The sequence below is a fragment of the Stegostoma tigrinum genome, chromosome 36 (genome assembly GCF_030684315.1).
Source record: "Stegostoma tigrinum isolate sSteTig4 chromosome 36, sSteTig4.hap1, whole genome shotgun sequence".
Lineage (NCBI taxonomy): Eukaryota > Metazoa > Chordata > Chondrichthyes > Orectolobiformes > Stegostomatidae > Stegostoma > Stegostoma tigrinum.
Window position 1 is genome coordinate 26,424,589 of NC_081389.1, and position 14,427 is coordinate 26,439,015.

General features: G+C 43.2%; 1 protein-coding gene across 5 annotated transcripts in view; it reads left to right on the forward strand.

The window, feature by feature from the left end:
* apba2b (amyloid beta (A4) precursor protein-binding, family A, member 2b) overlaps nt 1–14,427 on the forward strand; it is a 164,989-nt gene that overhangs the window by 94,209 nt on the left and 56,353 nt on the right. The window contains exon 2 of one of the 5 annotated variants that reach the window (XM_059640143.1): nt 10,816–10,982. The exons of 3 other annotated variants lie outside the window; for them this stretch is intronic. The gene's annotated coding sequence lies outside the window, so the exon portion shown is untranslated. Of the gene's footprint in view, nt 1–458; nt 560–10,815; nt 10,983–14,427 lie in introns of those variants that run through there. One more of the 5 variants, XM_059640144.1, reaches the window with a different exon arrangement.

Sequence of the window (14,427 nt, forward strand, 5' to 3'; positions counted from 1 at the left end):
CTTTCCTGGTGATCACCACAACTCTGCCTCTAGCTCACTTAAACTCTTATCCATGATACATTCAGCATCTCAGATGATCCTGAGTGCATCCAGCTTCCTAACATGGACTTCCAGGCGTTGCAACTAGGTGCACATCCCAGAGGTGTCATCATCAGGGACTATGCTGGGACACACGAAGTTTAACTGTTGACAGTAACTTTAATTTATTTAACCCAATGAGATTCTGCCATCCTCAGCAATTTCAATATACAATACCTTGCGTATTCCCTATGACTATCCATCAACCAGTTCTCAATCCATGCAGTGCATTCCCCTTAATCCCATCTGGTCTAAATTACCAGCCTGTTGTGTATCAAAAGCTCTCTGATTATCTGAATGTAACAATGTTGGAAATCAAAAACAATTAGATAAATTGCTTGAAACACTCAGCAGATCTGGCAGTATGTGTGGAGCGAAAGCAGAGTTAACGTTTTCCGGTGATCCTTCTTTGAAACAGTCCATTTCTGGTTGCAGCAGCAGTGCGAGCGGGAGCTTGGACCAGGGCCCTGTCGGGAAGCCGGTGAGTCAGAGATTTTTTAAACTTTAAAAGCTTACCTCGAGCGTCGGAGCCTTTCATTTCTGGTTACAGCAGCAGCACCTTGGAGCAGAGGTTTCTGGGAAGGGAGGGACTTTTTTTTTCATCCCTCTGCTATATAAGTGATCCACCACCATCCATCCACCTCCTCTAACCTTATACACCAGGGACAAATCTTGGTAGGCTTCTCTTTTTTCTTTACTTTCTGTTTAGGGGATTAGCAGGGATGGCAGTGCAGGTAGAGGCATGTTCCTCCTGCATGATGTATGAGGTGAGGGATGCCATTCGTGTCCCATCCAAATACGTCTGCAGGAAGTGCACCCAACTCTTGCTTCTCCAAGACCGTGTTAGGGAACTGGAGCAGGAGCTGGATGAACTTTGGATCATTCAGGAGGCAGAGTCAGTGATAGACAAGAGTGACAGGGAAGTACTTACTGCTAAGCGTGAAGAAAGCTGGGTAACTGTTAGAAGGGGGAAAAGCAGTCAGTCCAGGGATCCCCTGTGGTCGTTCCCCTGAAAAACAAGTATACCGTTTTAGATACTGTTGGGGGGTGAACGACTTACCAGGAGCATGCAGTAAGGTGGAAGTCTCTGGCACAGAGTTTGTCCCTCTTGCACAGAAGTGAAGGGGGGATAGGAAGAGAGTGATAGTCATTGGGGACTCAATAGTTAGAGGGACTGATAGAAGGTTTGCCGAGAACAAAAGAGACTCACGGTTGGTGTGTTGTCTCCCAGGTGCCAGGGTCCGTGACGTCTTGGATCGTGTCTTTGGGGTCCTGAAGGGTGAGGGTGACCAGCCCCAAGTCATGAACCACATAGGCACCAATGACATAGGTAGAAAGAGGCATAGGGATGTCAGGCAGGATTTCAGGGAGCTATGGTGGAAGCTGAGAGCTAGAACAAATAGAGTGGTTATCTCTGATTTGTTACCCGTGACACGTGACAGCGAGGCAAAGAACAGGGAGAGATTTCAGCTGAACACGTGGCTGCAGGGATGGTGCAGGAGGGAGGGCTTCTGGTACATGGACAATTGGGGCTCATTCTGGGGAAGGTGGGACCTCTACAAACAGGACAGTCTCCACTTGAACCAGAGGGGCACTAATATCCTGGGTGGGAAATTTGCTAGCGCCATTCGGGTGGATTTAAACTAGCTCAGAAGGGGGATGGGAAACTGAGGTGTAGTCCCAGTACACAGGAGAATGAGTGTAGGGAGGACATGGACAGGACCTCACTGTCACAGGAGTGTGCTGGCAGATGGCAAGATGGGTTGAAGTGTGTCTACTTTAACGCCAGGAGTATCCGGAATAAGGTGGGTGAGCTTGCAGCTTGGATAGGTACCTGGAACTTCGATGTTGTGGCCATTTCAGAGACATGGATAGAGCAGGGTCAGGAATGGATGTTGCAGGTTCCAGGGTTTAGATCTTTCATTAAGGTCAGAGAAGGTGGTAAAAGAGGGGGAGGTGTGGCTTTGTTAGTCAAGGACAGTATAACGGTGGCTGAAAGAACTTTTAATGAAGACTTGTCTAGTGAGGTGGTATGGGCTGAGGTCAGAAACAGGAGGGGAGAGGTCACACTGGGAGTTTATTATAGGCCTCCGCAAAGTTCCAGGGATGTGGAGGAGAGGATCGGCAAAACTATTCTGGGCAGGAGTGAAAAGAACAGGGTGGTCATTATGGGAGACTTTAACTCCCCTAACGTTGACTGGAAGAGCTATAACTTTAGTACGTTGGATGTATCAGTCTTTGTCTAATGTGTGCAGAAGGGTTTCCTGACTCAGTATGTCGAAGGGCCGACCAGAGAGGAGGCCACACAGGATCTGGTACTTGGTAATGAACCAGGTCAGGTGTTTGATTTATTGGTAGGTTGAGTAGGTTGGAGAAAGTGACCATAATTCGGTTATGTTTACTTTAGCAATGGAAAGGGATAGGAACATGCCACAGGGCAAGAGTTATAGATGGGGGAAGGGCAATTATAATACGCTTAGGCAAGACTTAGGAGGCATAGAATGGGTTAGCAAAATGCAGGGGATGGGGACAATTGAAATGTGGAGCTGGTTTAAGGAACAGATATTGCATGTTCTTGATAGATATGTCCCTGTCAGGCAGGGAGGAAGCGATAAGGTAAGGGAACTGTGGTTTACTAAAGAAATTGTATCTCTTGTTAAGCGTAAGAGGTAGGCTTATGTGACGATGAGGCGAGATGGTTGACATGAGGCGATGGAGAGTTACAGATTAGCTAGGAAGGATTTAAAGAGAGAGTTAAGAAGAGCAAGGAGGGGACATGAGTAGACATTGGCAGGTAGACTAAAGGAGAACCCTAAAGCTTTCTATAGGTATGTGAGGAATAAGAGGATGACTAGGTTAGGAATAGGGCCAGTCAAAGACAGAAGTCGGATGTTGTGTGTGGACCCTGTGGAGATTGGAGAGGCGCTAAATGATTATTTCTCATCTGTTTTCACTCAGGAACAGGAGAATATTGTAGAGGAGATGACTGAGTTACGGGCTACCAGAATTGAAAGGATTAAGGTTAGTAAGGAGGAGGTGTTATCAAATCTAGAAGGTGTGAAGGTAGATAAATCCCCTGAGCTGGATGGGATTTTTCCGAGGATTGTCTGAGAAGCTAGGGAGAAGGTGGCGGAGCCTTTGGCCTTGATCTTTCAGTCCTCATTGTCTACAGATTTAGTACCCGAGGACTGGAGGATTGCAAATATGTGCTCTTGTTCAAGAAAGGCAGTAGGGATGACCCAGGTAATTATAGACCTGTGAGCTTTACATCTATTGTAGGAAAGATTTTGGAAAGGATTATAAGAGATAGGATTTATAATCATCTAGCAAGCAACAATTTGATTGGAGATAGTCAGCATGGATTCGTCAAGGGCAGGTCGTGTCTCACAAACCTCATTGAGTTTTTTGAGAAGGTGACCAACCATGTGGATGAGGGTAGGGCAGTTGATATGGTGTACATGGACTTCAGTAAAGCCTTTGATAAGGTTCCACATGGTAGGCTGTTGGAGAAGATACAGAGGCACGGGATTGAGGGAGATTTAACAGTTTGGATTAGAAACTGGCTTTCTGTAAGAAGGCAACAAGTGTTGGTTGATGGAAAATATTCAGCCTGGAGTCCGGTCACTAGTGGTGTGCCTCAAGGATCTGTTTTGGGACCACTGCTGTTTGTCATTTTTATAAATGACTTAGATGCAGGCATAGGTGGATGGGTTAGTAAGTTTGCCAATGACACTAAAGTCGGTGGACTGGTGGACAGTGTGGAAGAATGTTGCAGGTTGCAGGGAGACTTGGATAAGCTGCAGAATTGGGCTGAAAGGTGGCAGATGGAGTTTAATACAGATAAATGTGAGGTGATTCACTTTGGGAGGAATAATAGGAAGGCAGAATACCGGGTCAATGGAAAGATTCTTGGTAGTGTAGATGTGCAGAGGGATCTTGGTGACCATGTGCATAGATCCCTGAAAGTTGCCACCCAGGTTGATAGTGCTGTTAAGATGGCTTACGGTGTTTTAGGTTTTATTGGTAGAGGGATTGAGTTCCAGAGCCGTGATGTCATGCTGCAACTGTACAAAATGCTAGTGCGGCCTCACTTGGAATATGACATACAGTTCTGGCCGTCCCATTACAGGAAGGATGTGGAAGCATTGGAAAAGGTGCAGAGGAGATTTACCAGGATGTTGCTTGGTCTGGAGCGCAGGCCCTATGAAGAAAGGCTGAGGGACTTGGATCTGTACTCATTGGAGAGAAGGAGACTACGAGGGGATTTAATAGGGACATAGAAGATGATCAGAGGATTAGATAGGGTGGACAGTGAGAGTCTTTTTCTGAGGATGATGACTTCAGCTTGTACAAGGGGGCATAGCTACAAATTGAGGAGTGATAGATTTAAGACAGATGTCAGAGGCAGTTTCTTTACTCAGAGAGTGGTAAGGGTGTGGAACACCCTGCCTGCCAAAGTAGTGAACTCAGCCACATTAGGGGCATTTAAACAGTCCTTGGATAAGCATATGGATGATGATGGGATAGTGTAAGGGGAGGGGCTTAGATTAGTTCACAGGTCGGTGCAACATCGAGGGCCGAAGGGCCTGTTCTGCGCTGTATTGTTCTATGTTCTATGTTTTATGAACAGTTCTGAAAAAGGTCACCAAATGTTAGTTCAGCTTTCTCTCCATGCACACTGCCAGACCTAAAATTCACAAGAGGAGAAGAAAACAACAATCAGCTTCTGTTTCTGAACATCAGCGTTGAGCGTATGACCACCAGGGAGTTTCAAACCTCAGTATACAGAAAAGCCAACCCACATTGTTCCAATCCTAAACTTTCACAGCAAACACCCAAATGTTCACAAACAAAGCTGCAGTACGACACTGCTTGAATGGGCCATGAATCACTGCAACCCTCCAGAACTGGGCAGGAAAGAGGAAGAACACCTATACAAAAGCTTTGCTTTGTATGGATATCCTTGCAACTTCATCTGCAGGTGCCTACTAAACAGACAACAACAGGAGGACCCAGCCCTAAAACACTGGCCACACTGCCCTACATCAAAAGCATATCAGATCTGACATCGAGACTCCGAAGACCACTGAGATCATGGTAACACACAAGCCTACAGCCACTCTACGGCAAATACTCACAAGGATTAAAGACCCCATTCCCACAACACGCAGAACCTGTGTAGGTTACAAAATCCCATGCAACAATTGCCACAAATATTACATCGGACAGACAGGAAGGAAACTAGCCATCAGAATATACGAATATCAGCTAGCAGTTGAACTTTCAAGTTCAATCAAGTGGGCTGCTTTGTTCTGAATGGTGTCAAGCTTCTTGAGTGTTGTTGGAGCTGCAGCCATCCAGTCCAGTGGGGAGTATTCCATTACACTCCTGCCTTATGTCTTTGGTGGACAGGCTTTGGGAAGTCAGGAGATTAGTCACTGCTGGATTCCTACCCTCTGACCTATTCTTGTAGCCACGGTATTTATATGGTGAGTCCAGTTAAATTTCTGGTCAATGGAACCCCATCAAGATTTTTATAGTGGGGATTAAGTGATGAATATTTATTTAGAGGCTCTCTTCAATTTCCTAATACCCCATTATAAATTTTCCTAGCTCTTTTTAATGCTGCCTTATCTGTTTTTTGTTAATCTTCTCTCTTTGTACACCTATGGAAACTACTGCGGTCTTTTTTTATATTCCTCATTTGTTTATTTAATAAATGACATTTGTCCAGGATTTGAAACATTAGAAAGTAAGAATAGTAGAAGGCCAGTTAGTTCTTTCAGTCTGCTGTGCCAGTCAATATGATCATCCTACTTAGTACCATTCTTGCTTTTGTTCCCTATCCATTGACCCCTTTAGTGTTTAGAATTAAATCTAACTTCTTCTTGAAAACCTTAAATATTTTGGCCTCAGCAGTGTTCTGTGGCAGAGAATTCTACAGGCTCACCACTGTCTTGGTGAAGAAATTTCTCCATATCTCTGGATGGCATATCCTTGTCATTGCATCCTGAAGTCAAGACAAGAAGACACAGTCTCTTAGTAGCTGCAATTTGGCAGTGAGTAAGCATGTGTTAAATACAGAGGCCAAAATTACTAAGCAGGAATCCGAGTGATTCGATATGCTGGTTACTGTAACAGTTACTGTATTGGGTACTCTGTTGGTTACTTTCTTCTGCTTGTTGCATCTTTTGTGTCACTTTATTTACTGTGTGGTTTTAACTATTAATACTAGTTATTACTATTGTTATTACTATCTCTGAGAGATAGGATTTATGATCACTTGGAGAGGCACAGTTTGATTCTTGATAGTCAGCATGGATTTGTGAGCGGTAGATCATGCCTCATGAACGTTATTGAACTCTGAAGACGTGACCAAACATGTGGATGAAGGTAGAGCAGTGGACGTGGTATACATGGATTTAAGTAAGGCGTTTGATAAGGCTCCTCATGGTAGGCTCATGCAGAAGGTAAGGAGGCATGGAATAGTGGGAAATGTGGCAGATTGGATTCAGAATTGTCTAACCCTTAGAAGACAAAGGGCGGTAGTGGACAGAAAATATTCAACATGATGCTCAGTTACGAGTGGTGTACCACAGGTATCTGTCCTGCGTCCTCTTCTATTTGTGATTTTTGTAAGTGATTTGGATGAAAGAGTGGAAAGACGGATTAGCAAGTTCGCGAATGATACGAAGGTGGGTCGCGTTGTGGACAGTGCAGAGGGTTGTTCTAGGTTACAAAGGGGCATTGATATGATGCAGAGCTGGGCTGAGAAGTGGTAGATGGAATTTAACTCTATAAAGTGTGCGGTGATTTACTTTGGAAGGAAAAACTTGAAAGTAGAATGTAGGGTTAACAGAAAGATTCTTGGCAGTGTGGAGAAGCAGAGGGATCTTGGGGTTCATGTTCATAGTTCCCTGAAAGCTTCCACCCAGGTGGATAGAGTCGTTATGAAGGCGTATGGTGTGTTAGCTTTAATTAATAGAGGGATTGAGTTCAAGAGCCGTGAAGTTATGCTCCAGCTGTACAAAAGCCTGGTTTGACCACATCTGGAGTATTGTGTCCAGTTCTGGTCGCCTCTTTACAGGAAAGATGTGAAGGTGTTGGAAAAGGTGCAGAGGAGATTTACAAGGATGTTGCCGAGAGTTGAGGGAAAGTCTTACAAGGAAAGGTTGAGAGAGCTAGGGCTGTTCTCTTTAGGACGATGAAGGATGAGTGGTAGACAAAGGGTGATAGCGGATGGAAAATATTCAACATGATGCTCAGTTACGAGTGGTGTACCACAAGGATCTGTCCTGGGTCCACTTCTATTTGTGATTTTTGTAAATGATTTGGATGAAGGAGTGGAAGTGTGGATTAGCAAGTTCGCGGAGGATATGAAAGTGGGTTGCGTTGTGGATAGCGCGGAGGGCTGTTCTAGTTTACAAAGGGACATTGATAGGATGCAGAGCTGGGCTGAGAAATGGCACAGTATGCCACACCATACTTGATAGAGGTATACAAAATGATCAGAGGTATAGATAGACAGCCAAAGACTTTTTCCTCGGGTGGAGGTAGCTATTACGAGGGGGCATAGTTTCAGAGTGAGTGGAGGTAGATGCAGGGGAGACGTCAGAGGTAGGTTCTTTACTCAGAGAGTGGTTGGGGTGTGGAATGCATTGCCAGAGGCGGTAGTGGAGTTGAACTTATTAGGAGCATTTAAGTGGCTATTAGATAGGCATATGGATGATAGTATAACGTAGGGCTGGAGGTTAGATAGACCTTAGGATTAGAGTAAAAGTTTGGCACAACATCGTGGGCCGAAGGGCCTGTACTGTGCTGTACTGTTCTATGTTCTATTATTACTATTACTTATTGAGCAGGTTAGTTATTGTATATTGTATTGACTACACTGCTACTGTAATGGTTATTATTTACCGTTATAGATCAGACCAAACCCCCTCAAAATATATTAAGATGACCGTCTAGACCCTATCAGTTTCTCATTTAAAGGCGAGTGCAAGGCATTGCCTTCCAGATGCAATTCAAATGATCAAACTATTGACTTTAAGTGAAACACACTTTATTTTCACACTAAAGTTAAAATACAAACAAATTTTTTTTAAAAATTGGCTTAACTGTAGCTCTATTGAAATGCTTAACAAAATGTTATATATGGATAAACTACTACTAAATAACTGTTCCAATACAGTAACGTCCAAAAAATAGACCCTTGGCAAAGATAAACTCAGTGAGATAGTTTGTCTCACATGTAATTCTAGCAGCAGGAAGAGATCCCCAGCTTTTAGCTGTCGAGGCATAAGAGCTTCCACATGCAGCTTCATGAACCCAGCAACTGCAGTAAACTAAAACTAAAAATCCTGGTTCTGTGGGAGCTTGACCCCACTCACCTAGGCTGCTCCTGTTGTTTCAATGTTTTGAAAAATGCCCTAAGGCCTCACCAGTTGTTTGCTCTATTGTCTTTGAGCAGGCTGTTCAACATCTCTGTCTTAATATTGATGACAAAAAAAGACAAAATACGTGTCTTTAAGCCTCAATATCACACCTCCGTATCTTAAAAATGACCCATCAATATACAAACAAAAAAAACAAACAAGAGTCAGTCAACCACACTGCTAAAATTCAGTGCAAACTTAAACCCACTCAGTCTTAGGAATCATAGCACTTCCTTCTTCATTGATGGTTTGGGCAACTCTCTAGTAACCTTTGAATTCACATCGCGTAGAGCTATCTGTCCATCTCTAAAACATGGCCCAGTAATGTGACTTGGGCTTTTGTGATAGCTGTCTTAGCCAGGTTTATCACCAAGCCTGCCTTCTGAAGTCGATCAAACAATTCTGATACATGCTCCAAATGTCTCTCCATATGTGACGAAAAAGCACCAGATTGTCGATGTACTTTACACAATTGGGTAATCCCGAAATGACTTTATTGGTTTATCTTTAAAATGTGGCTGCACATGTAAACTGGCACAGTCAATTTGGTGTCATGAAACCCAAAATTTACTTCGTTCCTTCGCATAAAGGTACCTACCAGTATCCTCTGAGTAATCCCAACTTAGAAATATAAGTTGCTTGTCCCACCTTCTCAGTACTGTCTTCCAAACATGGAATAGGATATGAATCAGATTTTGTAACTGCAACGACTTTGTGATTGTCCACACATAATCATTGGGTGGCATCTGGTATTGGCACCATTACTATGGGTGAGCTGCTTATGTTGTCTTTGAGCTTGTGTTCAATCTGTTTTTGAACCTGTGCCAACTTTAGAGGGTTAAGTCTATAAGGGTGTTACTTAATTGAAACAGCACTTGTATATGAAAAAAAAATTCCTATATGTACATCATGTATAATCAGGCTAGTATTTCTCAGCTTATTCCCACATATCTCTGCATGTGACTTTAATAACTCTCACAGGTCATTTCAATTTTCCTCTGGAAAGTAACTCAATAATTTACCACAATTTTTAAGAACTTCCCCGTTGTCCAATTTAGCTAGAGGAATGTCCAATTCAAAAGCATCTGAACATAGTTCTTCACTCCAGTAATAGCATTCCTTCCCTATCAAAACAAATTTTGAGCATATTAATATGACATAATCTGTGAGATTTCTTTCATTTGGCATTCTTATCAAGTAATTCATCTCACTACTTTCTTATTTGAGAAGGCCCACTAAACCTTGCCTTTAAAGGTTTGCCTGCTGCTGGGAGTCACACTAACACTTCATCTCCATTAGCAAAATTAGGAATTTTTGATTTCCTGTCTGCTTCCTGTTTCAACATATTATACTGCTTTCAAATGCTGTCTAGCCAACTCGTCCGCTCTATGGATAATGTCACATTTATCCTCATTATATTGCATTTGCTAATTATTTGCCCACTCAGCCAGCAAGCCTGCAATCTCTTAGTAGCCTCCTCAGAGCATAGCATACAGCTTAGTGTCATCTGCAAATTTGGAGATATGGCATTCAATTTGTTTGCCCAAATCATTAATGTATATTTTGAAAAGCTGGGTTCCCAGCATTGAACCATGTGGGGCCCCATTCATCACTGCCCGCCTCTCTGAAAATGACCCGTTTATTCCAGTGCTTCTTCCTGTCTGCCAACCAATTCTCTATCCATGCCAATACATTACCTCCGATACCATGAGCTTTAATTTTCCTTACTAATGTTTTGTGTGGAATCTTGTCAAAAGCCTTTTGAAAGTTCAGACCTACTGTTGTCTACTCTATTGGCCTCATTCTCAAAAAATTCCAGGAGATTTGTCAGGCATGATTTCCCATTAGTGAATCCATGCCGACTGGAACTGCTTCTGTCACCATTTTCCAAATGCTATTATTACATCCTTAATGATTAACTCCAGCATTTTCCCCAACACCGATGTCAGGCTAACTGCCTATAATTCCCCATTTTCTGTCTCCCTCCTTTTTTAAAGCATGGAGTTATATTAGCTACCCTGGAACTCTCCCAGAGTCTACAGAATGCTGGAAAATGATTAGCAATGCATCCACTATTTCTAGGGTCACTTCCTTAATTACTCTGGGATGCAGAGCATCAGATCCTAGGGATTTATTGGGTTTTAATCCCATCAATTTCCCCAACACCATTTCTTGACTAATAAGGATCTCCTTCAGTTCTTCTTTCATTTAGTTCCCTAGCATTTTCTGGAGATTGTGTCCTCCTTAGTGAAGACAGTTCCAAAGTAATTGTTCAACTGATTTTCCATTTCTTTGATAATAGGAACTGCAGATGCTGGAGAATCTGAGATAACAAGGTATGGAGCTGGATGAACACAGCCAGCCAAGCAGCATCAGAGGAGCAAGAAAGCTTGACGTTTCAGGCCTAGATGACCCTTTCTGAAGTGATAATGGGAACTGCAGATGCTGGAGAATCCAAGATAATAAAATGTGAGGCTGGATGAACACAGCAGGCCCAGCAGCATCTCAGGAGCACAAAAGCTGACGTTTCGGGCCTAGACCCTTCATCAGAGAGGGGGATGGGGTGAGGGTTCTGGAATAAATAGGGAGAGAGGGGGAGGCGGACCGAAGATGGAGAGAAAAGAAGATAGGTGGAGAGGAGAGTATAGGTGGGGAGGTAGGGAGGGGATAGGTCAGTCCAGGGAAGTCGGAAGAGATTACAAGAGAGCTGCAATGGGAGAGAGATTCCCTGAGGTTGGTCTGGAGGGAGGAGGGTAACTTCTTCAGGTTAGGCATCCCTGGAAGAGGCTTCGCAGTGAGGTTAAAATTGTATCAGTGATAATGGGAACTGCAGATGCTGGAGAATCCAAGATAATAAAATGTGAGGCTGGATGAACACAGCAGGCTGCTGATGTTTTGGGACAAGACCCTTCATCAGAGAGTGCCCCCCCCCCCCCTTCTGATGAAGGGTCTAGGCCTGAAACATCAGCTTTTGTGCTCCTGAGATGCTGCTTGGCCTGCTGTGTTCATCCAGCTTCACAGTTTGTTATCTTGGATTCTCCAGCATCTGCAGTTCCCATTATCACTGATCCAATTTTCCTGCATTTGGTCCATATCCCTCCACACTTATCCCATCCGTGTATCTGTCCAAATGGTTCTCAGATGATGAAATTGTACTCGCTTCCACCACTGCCTCTGGCAACTCATTCCAGATTCTCACTACCTTCTGTGTGAAAGAATTGTCCCTCTGGACCCTTTTGTATATCTCCTCTCTCACCTCAAACCTATGCTCTCTAGTTTTAGACTCCCCTAACACAGGGAAAAGCTATCAGCTATCTACTTGATATGTGGCTCTCATGATATTATATACCATTATAAGGTCACCCCTCAGTCTCTTATACTCCAGGAAAAAGAATCCCAGCCCGTCCAACCTCTCCTCATAACACAAACCTTTCCTGTCCAGGTAGCATCTTAGCAAATCCTAGTTTATACTGTGAAAACTGGGCAGCATGAGCAAATCGTGCTGAGAGGCCTGTTCTCATGCTGCAGACCTCTATGACTCTGTAACTGTTCTAATATAGTAATATCCCATGAACAAATCCTTGGTAAAGGCAAATTCAGTAAGATAAATTGTCTTATATGCAGTTCTAGCAGCAGGAAGAGATCCCCAGCTTTTAGCTATAGCAGAGAGAGGAATAAGAGCTTCCACATCCAGCTTCAAGACCCCAGAAACTACAGAAAGCCAAAACTAAAATTCTGGTTCTCTGCGAGCTTAACCCCACCTATTCGGGCTGCTTGTATTGTTCCAACTTTAAAAAAATGCCCAAGGGCTCATAAGTTGTTTATTCTATTGGTTTTGAGTAGACTGCTCAGTATCTCCATCTCAAACTTCCTTCAACAAAAAAACGACAAAATACACCTCTTATTACTCAATCACATTACTGCTAGTTGCTGTACACATTGCTCTGTTCTCTGTTTTGGGTCTGATGTGTGTTCAGGACCTTCAAAACCTGCTTGGATCATACTTTGTCCCTGAAACTTGACAGTGGAACATGACAGTGAAGGAGACTTAATCTTTACATTACTAGAATTTATAAAATGATTTCCACTAGGAGTCATTGGGCATTAATTGAAAACAGGAGCTAGATTTTTATTCCCCTGCCTAGCCTAGAGGTCTCTCCTCTCTTCCCTTTGCCTTTCATACTTGATTGATTAGATTCCTTACAGTGTGGAAACAGGCCCTTTGGCCCAACAAGTCCACACCGCCCCTTGAAGCATCCCACCCAGACCCATCCCCCTATAACCCATATGCCCCTGAACACTATGACCAATTTAGCATGGCCGATCCAGCTAGCCTGCACATCTTTGGACTTACAGGAACAAAGTTGGAACCTTTTGGGCTATGTGACTCAGTATCGCATCTGGCAATGCCTGCATTTTGTATCTTTATTCCGACACTATCCACAATATGTTACTTGCAGTTAGTTATCCGTGCATCTCTGAAAAGGCGACAAGTCAGCCATCTGTTTCAAACAAGCAGTCAACAAGATGTGAGGGAGTATAGTTCAGAACTGCTCCCTTTACAGTGAATAATTTACAGCAAAACAGGAAAATTTCACTGAGTTCAACATTTCCAGATCATGGCAAGCAAAGTGTTGTTGCTTCGGAAGTTGGGCAACAACAGCCCTTCTGTAGCTTCTGAGCAATTCCCCTGTTTACTACGTGTTCCAGAGAATAAAGGAAAGCAGAATATGGATATTCCATGTTATATGGTACGGCAATAGCATTGAATTTTGTGAAGTCTCAGGAAGGTAGGAAATTCAGAACAAGATTAGTCAGCCATCAGTCCTGGTTCAGGGCCATAAGAAATAGGAACAGGAGTCGGCCATTCAGCCCCTCAAACTAGCTCTCCCATTCAATAGAATCATGGCCAATTCAACATTCCTCACATCCACTTTCCTGCCCTTTTCCCTAACCCTTGATTCCCCTAATCTTCAAAAATCCATCTCAGCCTTGAATTTACACAAGAACTCTGCCCCAACAGCTCTCGGTCGCAAGGAGTTCCAAAAACTCCCAACCTTCTGGAAGAAAAGAATTCCTTCTCATCTCAGTCTTAAATTGGTGCCTTAGTGTTCTGCATTTATGCCTTTTTGTTCTGGACTATTCCACAAGGGGAAATATCTTCTCAGAATTCACCCTGTCAAGCTTCTTAAAAATTCTGGAAAAGCTCAGCAGATCTGGCAGCATCTGTGGAAAGAAATCAGAGTTAACATTTTGGATTGAGTGACCCTTCCTCAGAACCTCCACAAATGCTGCCAGACTTGTAGAGCTTTTCCAGCAATTTCTGCTTTTGTTTCTGATTTACAGCATCCACAGTTCCTTCAGTTTTTCCCTTAAGAATCCTACATGGTAAGTAAGATCACTTTTTATTCTTCTAAACTCCAGCGTGTAGGATCCCAAATGTTTTAGCCTTTGTCCATAAGACGTTCCCTCCATACAAATAGTCATCCGAAAGAACCTCACTGAACTACTACCAGTGAAATGATATCTTTCCTCAAATAAGGAGACAGAAACGGCTCACAGTATTGCAGATATGGCCTCACCAGCACCTTGTTGCACTAGGTCTTCCCACTCTTGTACTTAAACCCACTTTAAATAAGGGCCAATGCTCCATTAGCCTCCTGATTATCTTTGCACCTGTGTGCTAATTTCCTGTATTTGTGCACGAATCCCTTTGTGTTGCAGATTTCTGCAGTTTTTCTCCATTTAAATAATATTCTGTTCTTTTGTTCTCCCTTCCAAAATGAGTAGCTCACTTTTTCCCCGCATTTATACACTATTTTCAAACTTATTGCCTACTTACTTCATAGAATCTTTACGGTTTGGAAAGAGGCCATTCAGCCCATTGTGTCTGTACAGATGCTCCAAACAGCAT